The sequence below is a fragment of the Macrobrachium nipponense genome, chromosome 20 (genome assembly GCF_015104395.2).
Source record: "Macrobrachium nipponense isolate FS-2020 chromosome 20, ASM1510439v2, whole genome shotgun sequence".
In the NCBI taxonomy this organism is placed as follows: domain Eukaryota; kingdom Metazoa; phylum Arthropoda; class Malacostraca; order Decapoda; family Palaemonidae; genus Macrobrachium; species Macrobrachium nipponense.
In genome coordinates, this window is record NC_061089.1 from 83,729,389 (window position 1) to 83,738,697 (window position 9,309).

Sequence of the window (9,309 nt, forward strand, 5' to 3'; positions counted from 1 at the left end):
ATATATATATATATATATATATATATATATATATATATATATATATAAGCCAGAAATCACCAGGGAATAGTTTAATTTCCACCCTTCCTGGGTAACCATCAGAGACTTACTGCCACACCTACATATGTTTTTGTATATATATATTCTTGTAAGACATCCTATGTCCATATTTTACCAGTGATCAGGAGCACAAAGGGAAGTGCTTTAAATATATGGTTGCAACGTTAAAATATTTTATAGGCCTTTTATCGTCATAGTATACTTTTGTAGTAGCAGGTAAAAAGACATATAATAATATATATAATAATATATATATATCTTATATTATATATATATATATTAGATATATTATTATATATATATATAGATATTTATATATACATTATATATTACATAAATATATATAATAAATTAAATTATAATATATATTATATATATATATATATATATATATATAATATATATATATATATATATATAGATATTTTATAATATATATATATATATATATATACATAATAATATATATAATACATATATGATATATAGATATATATATATATATCTTTATGAGATATATATATATATATATATATATATCTATATATATATATATATAGATCTATCTCTATATACTATATATATATATCTATATATATATATATAAATATATATATATAGATATATATATATATATATATATATATATTATATATATACTATATCTATATATATATAGATATATATATATATATATATATATATCCGTATATATATATATATATATATATATCTGTATATATATATAGTATATATATATATATATAATTATATATATATATATATATATCTATATATATATGAATGTTTTTTTTACTGTAATACAAAAGTTTTTTTTTAGGACAAAAGTATACTATGACGATAAAAGGCCTATAAAATATTTTAACGTTGCAACCATATATTTAAAGCACTTCCCTCTGTGCTCCTGATCACTGGTAAAATATGGACATAGGATGTCTTACAAGAATATATATATACAAAAACATATGTAGGTGTGGCAGTAAGTCTCTGATGGTGACCCAGGAAGGGTGGAAATTAAACTATTCCTAGGTGATTTCTGGCCTCATTAACTCGCGTCTGGCGACTCGTCCGGTGGTCGAATGTTTATAGTCGGAACTAGCGAATAATGCGAATTTAGTTGATTAAAAAATTCATTATTCGTTAGTTGAGACTGTAAAATTTAAAACAGAATGGAAAAAGGACGGGAAATTGCCGTTCCTAGACTTACCAATCAAAAGAGAGCAGAATAGATATGCGTTCACAGTACTCAGGAAACCCACTTTCGCTGTTTCATATATTCATTTCCTAAGTTACCACGATGTATCCGTAACGATCATGGTCCGGTGTAACCTATTCCTCAGGGGCTTCTTAGAATATATTCAAATGGGTACGTAGATAAAGAATTCAACATGATACGCCTACACCTAATGCAACTGTTATACCCACCATACATATCGAGAAGGCTATAAATAAAGCGAGTACAATATACTATTAAGATCCCACTCAGATTAGGCAAATAGACTTCAACAACAAAGTAAAAATTCCGTGCGATGAAAACATCCAAAAAGCCACAGAACACCTCAGGTCTAATAATCGTTTTATTTTCCGTTATCCCAAATCAATCGGCAGTTCGCTCATTAACGTATACCTAAATAAAGAGAAGAAGAAGCCGGAGTTTACAAGATACCGTGTAGCAATTGTAATGAGATTTACGTTGGGGAAACCAGTAGATCCATCTCGCAAAGATTAGCAGAACACAAAAGATCAGTGCGATATGCATCAGAGAGCTCGGGGACTTTCCTACATATTAGGGACAAGGCTGATTTTCAAACATAGCTGTCCGTACAAAAGGAAAATACTGGAATCTGCTATCATCAATTAAACTAACTATATGAACCTGTCAGGAGGACATTGGAAATCGGATGACATCGACAAACTAATCCATAGACCTCTCCTCAAGGTGTCCAAGAACATCCAACCACTGGACAAGTCGCCAGACGGGAGTTAAGGAGGCGAGAAATCCTCAGGGAATAGTTTAATTACTACCCTTCCTGGGTCACCATCAGAGACTTACTGCCACACCTACATATGTTTTTGTATATATACTCTTGTCAGACATCCTATGACCATATTTTACCAGTGATCAGAGGTACAGAAGGAAGTGCTCGAAATATATGGTTGTAACTTTAAAATAGTGTTTTATGAGATTTTTTATCTATCTATACATACATATATATATATATATATATATATATATATATATATATATATATATATATATATATATATATATATATATATATATATATATATATATATATATATATATATATATATATATATATATATATATATATATATATAGTGACGTTTATAGATCTCTTCGTCTACCCAGTAATTAATTAATTAGTTTAATTTGGAAAACGGCAGCCATTTCCTCCAAATATCAGCTGATTTTTAGTAAACGCGGGAAACCAAACCCGCCAGCCAGAGATAGGGTTCCTAAGTTGGTGGAAAATAGACTCTTGTCAGCTTTAGGGACGTATCTAGAAGGGAAGGATGTAGGCAGACTGGTACTTCTTAGACCTATATCTTAAGCTCTTTTTCCTGTGAACCCTCTGCTGGCTGTATGTTCTGTTTCCAGGATTTGCCCTGCTCGTGGGGGGTTAAGCTGACTCCCAACACCCAGGCAAAACACCTGCGATCTGCCCCAGTCGTCTCCAGATGTGACCTTCGGATGGATGTCCGACCACCTGCCTTTTTTTAGGCCTATCCATGGCGTTAGTGGCGCGCCAAGAGACCCAGACCTGAGACAGAGCCAGGCCACATTTTTCTACAAAGATCCACTGAACACGACATCCAGGTACGTCTTGTGAAACAGCATATTGCCAGTCCCTTACATCCTATCATCTATTTGATCCCCATTTTCCCAATTCAATTTCAAAACCAAAAAGAACTCATCCCATTGTTTCCTCTCACTGCCTCATGGCCACATGTTTCCCTTGTGTGATCGTCCCAGACAAATGAAGTCATTGCATACCTCAGTGAAACATTAGAGTTCCTTTTCCCCAGTGTTAGAGAACGAAATAATGGTATCTGATAAAAAAAAATCCTTTTCCTTTTATCTTGTTTAATCTGGGATCCTTTTTCCAGATTCCCTGAGTCACGTGCCAAGTCTCTCTGCCCGCAAGTGTTGCATTACCCAAGTTTATGAAACCAGCTTGTACAAATTCCATTTGTGAGAGATTATAAGTCCCATCGTGTGGACGCTGCATTTACTTTTCTCCAGGCCAGTACGAGCCTTTTGTAAACAAATAGCTGTAAAGTATTTAGCTGAGTTTCTGGCGACCTGTTCCTCTAGAGTTAATTATCACTATAAATCCGTTTTTCGGTAAGTCCAAGTAACTTCACCCTGTTCTCCCTTAACTTTTCCTGTTTACGTATCGGGGCCTCTCTCAAGGCCAGGCTCATATGTAAATATATATATATATATATATATATATATATATATATATATATATATATATATATATATATATATATATATATATATATATATATATATATACTATATATATATATATATATATATATATATATATCTATATATATATATATATATATATATATATATATATATATATATATATATATATATATATATATATATATATATATATATATATATATATAATCTTTGTATGTATTATGTGCGTTCGTGTTTGCGAATTTTTGTGTCGGTATATATATCTGCATGTGTCGATGCCTATTATTCTTTAATTCGCTCGTCCTCCTGCCTCATCCCGGTCCCCTCGCCGTTAAATAAATATTTTTCATATCGTTATTTTATCAATGTAGATTATTCTAGAAGGCTATTTTATCATTAATATATGTGTAACAAATCTTGACTTTTCAAATTCTTAATGGATATTTGAAAGCAGTGTGGAAATAAATTCGTTTAAGATCGTTGACGTGATGGAATTAAACGCTGTGAGCAAAGCCAAGGTTAGAAGTATTTTTTTTTTATTTCATTGTATTGCTAATTACCAGATATTAATGCTTTCGAGGTATCATTGTATGTCAAGGTACTGATAAAATTAGTCCTAGTTTAATTTGTTTTTTAGGTGTTACGAATATTATGTGGGAAAAAGCGGGGCTTACCTCTTAAAGGAAGAACGATTGGTACCCCTAGATAGAGAAATACAACTAAGGTAATATAAGGATTTAAACCAAATGAATAATAACATTCAGTGATTACTAATTTTAACAGAATATAAACATATTTTCATGAGGGCGTTACGATGTTTATGAATTGCGAGAGAATATTAATACGTTTAGTTCATTTTATTTGTATGAAGTTGGTTTAAGTATGAGCAAAACGCAAGGGAGCTGCAGAAGAATATCAAAATAACCTGTTAAGATTTTGACTGAGAAATGCTTGTCAGTAATGAACACATCTAAATGCTTTCAAAAATGTTGAAATATTCTTTCATATTTAAAGTTGACCTTGTATCTGTTAATATGATCTAATTACAAACAGATTTAAAGATATTAAAAAAAAAGTGTTGATTAGTGGATGGCAAAATGAAGCAAAGGTGTAAAATACACCTGGGGCAAAACTGAAATCAAGCTTAAAAATCAGAGGTAAAAATAGATTCATACTTGGTCGAAGTTTGAAATTCACAAACATTGAGGGAATATTTTTGCCTTGAGATCAGGGGAACTAGGTAAATGACGTACTCGCTGACTTGAATTTAGCTGTTATGAAATATGCAATAACAGCAACAATCGGCTCTTTGAGTACGGGAGAGGAAATGGGGCCGTAGAGAAATGTTAACATGCATTCACTGCACGGGAGAGATTAAATGAGCTTTATTTATTCGGAATTTACCTAATGCAAATGTAAATCGGAAACCAGCGTATTTATTTGCTCAGAAGATATTAAAATTAAATCCAGTATTTACATGTTCGTTTTTTTTTCATATTCATATGAAGGTTTGCCTTACCTCATTAATTCACCATCACTCTATCATGTGAGGGCAGCCTATGTAGCGTGTTTGAATAAACGTCGTTTGTTTGACTTTATGAATATGATTTCTATGAAAATCGATGTGATGATCGTAGAGATATATTGTGTTCAGCCAGCATTCTGCTGTTTTCTTAAGAGAGACAGCTGTCACATTTGTATTTTAATTGCAGAATCGTCAATAAAACTATTGTACAAAAAACATCCAAATCTTATCCGTTTCCTATTTCAACATAATGGAACGTCCAAGCACAATGCTAAGAAGACATTTTCACTTCCTGAAATTAAATCAATCTAAAGAAAAAAATGATAGTTTGAATTTAGGAAATATACCGTAATCATGGTATCAACAGCAACGATACTGAGGAAATTCATTTACAATATGATGAAACTTATATTATGCTGTCAAACAATGAAAAAAAGTACGAGTAACCAAAAGATGAAGTATAAATTACATAAACTTACGTCTTTTCATTATCGTAGTGTTATTCTGGATTATAATTAACTTTATAAACACCATGACTTTCAAAAGTCACATTAACTTCACTTGACCTCATCGCATTATTAACAAAATAGATAAATATCACTCAGAGAATACTCTACACACACAATTCGTTTATGTAATGTTAAAAGCATTTTAATCTTGGTATAGCAAAATGTGTGGTTATTCAATACAATCCTGGGTACCATTTGCGAATAGCATGTTACATCATCAAAAAAAATAAATAAATAAAATAAAACCACGGAAACAACAACAGACTTGACACGGAGGGAAAAATTAGTTTTGCGCACCAGTAGTATTAAAAAAATACCACCTGAAGTGCAGATCGTACATAAAGAAAGCAAATAAAAAAAAAAAAGATCGAAAGACTCACCAGTTCTGCAGAAGGTACGATACTGATGAGAAAAAGATAAAAGAAATAAACAAAAAATTTATGAAACGACTTGTTTAGAAAACATACAAGGGCTCTCCAGAAAGGGAATCATCCTTGTGGAGTGCTGTACGTAAACAAACAAATGAACACATGAGTGACTCACGTGTAATTTTTAAATGCGTAATTTTCAAAGCGTACTTAGAAGGCTCCAACAGGTGATCTCTCTCAGTGCATGACCAATAATTGAGGTCAGATTGCTTGCTGAATATCTGTCTCCTTTCCTAGCATCGACCCAACATATTTGAATAACTCTGATGTACACAGTTCACCATGATAATACTGATGATATTGAGGAAGAAAAATGTGAACTGCAATTAAAGGTCAGAAACTCCAATTCCAATAGGATTGTGTTCTATAAAACTGTTAACCCAGATATAGTCCTTCATGACATTTATACAAACCAATGAAGACTTAATGAAATAAAACGCGTATCATGGACAAGAATGCGGTTGAGTGCTCATTCATTGGCAGTTGAGACAGGTCGGTGGAACAGAAGCGGTAGGGGCCGTCTGCCGATGGATGAGAGGTTGTGTTCATGCGGTGAGGTCCAGACAGAGACTCATGTCATTGAAAATTGTCCACTTTCGTTACAGATCAGGCAGACGTATAACGTTACCACAGCTTTAGACTTGCTAGTAGCCAGAACCGATTATGATGTAGTATGTAAAATTGTACATAAGCTTCTTTCATTGTATTGAATGTAACACGTTATTATAATGTGTAAAATGTAATTACAGGAACTTGTTGATGGCGTATGGTTAAATTGGTTTTGTTTTAGTTTTAGTACAATATATGTGTAATTGAAATTCATTTAGTTTATATAAGAGATTGTACAAAATCTACTGTACTTAATTTTGTAATTTGGACCAAATACTCTTGTAAAATTCATATTATTTTGTACTGTGGTCAATAAAAATATCTCTATCTCTATCTCTAGATTACCAGAGGAGCAATGTCTTTCAATAAAAACGGCGTATATCGTTACGTGCTCCCCACTGTATTTGTTTGTAGTCATAATTATAATTTGACCTGAAGTTACATATGTGTGTGTGTGTGTGCGTGTGTGTTTGTGTATGAACAAAGTTACAACCACGAAGGATAAAGTGAAATGATGAGATGCCAAGTACTTTCGTCTTATTACTAATACCATGTCTTGGTGATAAGAGGAAACTACTTAGCATATCATCTTTTCACGCTTTCCTCCGTGACTGCCATTTTGTTCGTATAATCATCACGTTATCACCTTTTCGTGATTTAAATTAAACACACACACACAAACACAAATGCACAAACACACACACACACACACACACACATATATATAGATGTAATCAATACACAATCACGTGTGGGACACAAGCAAGCATGGTATCTTCAATGAATTAATTATTATGTTAAACCGTAGTAATAAAGCGAAACTGATAAATTTCGCGGCAAATCCTAGTTGTATTATAAACATTATGTTTAATTACGTCATATGAATTGTTCATTACCAACAAACTTTACCTCTCTTACAAAAATAATTATGGAAGAAAGGCCGAAAGTGTTCACAGGATTGCAAAGTACAGCAATCTATAATTGCATTCATAAATAATGTTATTTAGCAACAATATCTTAAAGTCGTTCTGACAGAAAATGACTACGTACCATTACCTTCACATGCTTTTTTTTGTTAGAGTGAGAGCTAAGTGGTGTTGTTGGTAATTTAATGATTATATTGTTGTCATTTCTTTAACTGAGCTATCTTGTATATTCTGGTTTCTTAATTCGTACCTTACTGTTGTGCAGCCAGGTAATTTGAAAGAAATTCGCTGCAGATTGTTGGTAATAAGAAAAGATATTGTTCTTTGATTGCTTATAACTTATTATTATTATTATGTAATAGGATATAAAAAGTCACATTGTCACCCGTTGCAATTGGAGTTTTCATAAATTATTTAGATAAATTATTGACCTGACCACATATTACCCAAGGAAAATTGTAAATAAAATCATTGGTTAGAAACATCCCAGAGAAATATATTGACCCTGGATAAAGATTACAACAATTTACTAACTGTGGAAATATCATCACTGGAATTTTATTGAAACTTCAATAAGGTATCTGTCATACGAGAAATTCGTCGAAAACATTATACCTTTTACTTCAATTTGTTTAGTAAATATCCTACTTACCAAGAATAATAATTAGCACTGAAATTCCCTCTCTAAAACTGAATAAGGTTAAGAATTTTATGGAAGGTTTTCCGTGCGATTAGAACTGTGGATAACATTGGAAAATCTGCACTAAAAAATACATTAATTAAACTGAGGAGGAAAATATTCTACTTAAATTTCATGTTTATATTTATTGGTTTTCTGTCGCAAAATTATATTCATATAGGATGCTTATAATTTGAATGTATTTATGCTTAATTCTTATGGAGAGCAACATTGTTTAATAAGATTCCCACACTATATAAACTAAAAGAAGGGAGTAGATTTTTTAACGATGTCGAGCATCGCTTTGGTTTCAAATCAGTCATTTTCAGACAAATGCAAATGAACAATGGAACAATGCTTTTAACTTCGTTGCACAAGCGATAGATGAAAAGGGCCTTTGTTTAAAACATACTACTTAAAAAATGGTATAATATTTAATTCTCTTGTTAGATTAGAAGTACGTCAGATAGAGAATATGTTCATTAAGAAATAATCATTGTTATAAAAGAATAAATAGCAGAAAAAGAATATAGTCGTGAAAGGAAACTTTTCCGGAAAAGATGTGTAAATTCTGAATTATGTTTACCAAATAGGTCACCAATTCTAAATATTATTGAAAAGTCACGCGATTGTGTAAAGGTCATTCATTCAACATTTCCAAAAATAGTTTCGGTAAAAATTTTCAGTGACTGAATTTGTGAATAACATTTCATATTTGATTTGATATCACTTCAAGGGTATACTTGACGATCACAAATAGATCAGATGTGCAGTTCGTAATATTTCATGGAATCTTAGGTGAATATATCACATAAAGTGAGCAAAAACCAAAAATTAGCCTGGAAATATCTCTCTCTCTCTCTCTCTCTCTCTCTCTCTCTCTCTCTCTCTCTCTAGAGGTATTCATATGAAAGGGAATAGACATATTTGGATTTTTGTTTGCCATACATGTCAATATAATCACCATCTTCATTATAATCATCATAGTTGTCACTCGATCATTCACAAGTAGAGCTGGTACTCAGTCATACGAAAACATCTGTTAATAGTTAAAATCTACGAAACGTTTAGATATGAAAAAAATAA